This window comes from Ruditapes philippinarum, unplaced genomic scaffold (genome assembly GCF_026571515.1).
Source record: "Ruditapes philippinarum isolate M1 unplaced genomic scaffold, ASM2657151v2 ctg50_1_1_1_1, whole genome shotgun sequence".
NCBI lineage: Eukaryota > Metazoa > Mollusca > Bivalvia > Venerida > Veneridae > Ruditapes > Ruditapes philippinarum.
Window position 1 is genome coordinate 755,101 of NW_026861539.1, and position 1,558 is coordinate 756,658.

Consider the following 1,558-nt stretch of genomic DNA (forward strand, 5'->3'; position numbering starts at 1 on the left):
TTTATTTCTTTTATTTTATTTACATAACAATTGTTATTCATTACTAAAACGAAATTGTTTTTCAAAATAAAAGTTTTTTTTTCATCCCACTATTTCCGTCTCGGTGCTCACTCCCCTGAAACAATAATATTATTGTACATTTCAAGAATTCCCACCATGTTGGGAATAACGTTAAATTTGTTCTGCATTTATACTTCGTTTCAACATAACAGAATGACCATTTTGCAACTTTATAATAATGTATAGGTGTATCTTGAATTTGTGTGCATGGATTTTATGGAAACATTAAAGCAGGACGCCTCCAGATTCATGCAAATTTTCATAAAAATTTTGAAAATGTTATAAAAAGTAAAATATTGTCACGTGAATAAAGAAAATAATTTTCACGTTGGATATAGAACTAACAATCCATGTAAACCAGCAAAAAAAGAGGTCAAAATATGCAAAAAATAGCCCTCACTGCGTATGTAACGCTGTAGAAATATCTGAAAAATACTTCAAAATCGGTCATAAATCGCCGATTACATATAAACTTTTACTTAAGTCTTGAGTCTTTTTATTGTTCTTATAAATCGGAAGTACCTTTTCTCAAGTTTGATTTTTTTTAAATATTTTGATTCATCTGGAGGTATGCAGCTTTAAGGGTTACGGCAAATATTTTATTCGCAGTGTTTTGTTTTGGACTGCAATTACGAAACGTTAGGAATTATTATGTTACAAAAGCAATAAAAATCACATATTTTTTGTGTTTGAAAGTTAACCTGCTTCAGTGAAGTTAAAAATCATATTGCGTCGGTATGTACTTCAAGTAAAAAAACACTTACCGAAGTTCACAGATTGGGTAATTGTTGGAAATGCAAGTTAGGTCTGCCCATGTAAAGTCAAACGCCGTGTAAAAGACGGCACAATCCTCGGCCTTCCCGCCACTAGGCTCTACTGGATGCCAGTCTGTGTTTAGAAATGATTGATGTGATTTAAAAAAAAGGCAAGGGCATAAGTGCAAAGCTAGTAGACATACTTAAGTAGGAGAGCCCGCATCTTGATATTTTTAAAGGAAATAGTTCTACTCAATCAAAAAATATAATTACCACAGTGATGTTTTCACAAGATGAACATATACAAACATAGCCCATGTACATCACTCACCAGGTTTGTTGCATCTCGAAACAAGAATCTTCTAACAACACTGCTTAGTATATGTTAACGCAAACAAACTGAAGTAAACATGACTCCAGATACAACGGCAGAAAAATAAATGTATATTTAATACATTTGAACGAGAAAATTCTGCACAAATTTTCACAAACCGAACTAAGGTGGCGGAATAACGAAATCACGATGGTGAATTTCTTAATTTTGTGTTTTCGTTGTTTCGAGTTATGCGTGTGTCGCGATGGCCCTTACGGGACAGCGGTGGCCCCTACGGGACAGCGGTGGCCCTTACGGGACACCGTAAGATTGTGATTGTGACAAACCTGTAAAGTTGGCTATTTGTCCGTTATCTAACCATTTCCATGTGCCTTCAATCTGCTCATCTGTCAAACCCAGCCACCAGGAA

At 34.8% G+C, this 1,558-nt stretch overlaps 1 long non-coding RNA gene across 1 annotated transcript; it reads right to left on the reverse strand.

The window, feature by feature from the left end:
- On the reverse strand, positions 1 to 1,558 carry LOC132716024 (uncharacterized). The gene is made up of 3 exons (XR_009623762.1): positions 1,476 to 1,558; positions 825 to 948; positions 1 to 115 (listed from the first exon to the last, which is right to left on the reverse strand). It is a non-coding gene; the product is annotated as an uncharacterized LOC132716024 (long non-coding RNA).